Source organism: Bison bison, unplaced genomic scaffold, assembly GCF_000754665.1.
Source record: "Bison bison bison isolate TAMUID 2011002044 unplaced genomic scaffold, Bison_UMD1.0 scf7180017864249, whole genome shotgun sequence".
In the NCBI taxonomy this organism is placed as follows: domain Eukaryota; kingdom Metazoa; phylum Chordata; class Mammalia; order Artiodactyla; family Bovidae; genus Bison; species Bison bison.
The window spans coordinates 105,376-105,773 of record NW_011494821.1 but is presented as its reverse complement, the minus strand read 5'-3'; positions in this window follow the sequence as shown (position 1 = coordinate 105,773).

The window sequence follows — 398 nt, the reverse complement described above, 5'->3', positions numbered from 1 at the left end:
CGGCGGATCATCACTCTCGGGCTGGGATGGACGCGGGCGGGAGGGCCCTGGCGCGCGGGGCTAGGAGTCCGGGCCTCCCGGCTGCTGAGCGTTCCCCGAAGCCTCTCTCTTGCCCCCAATTTCCCTCCTAGGATTCGCGCCGACCCCCGCCCCGGGGCTCCAGACTCGGCTCCCGCCCTCCTCCGACTCCCTGGACCTCCCCCTCCTGCCCGCCCTCGGGATCGACTAGATCCCTCCCCCTCCGTGAGGATTCCGGCTGGATCCCTGCCCCTGCACCGCGGATCCTGCGCTCCCGGGCTTTGGGCCCCTGGGGATTGCCGTGGACTCCTCCTCCCGCACCCGATCCCGTAGGATCCTCCGCCTGTACCGCCTTCTAGCCCCTCGAAGCCAGCCCACGG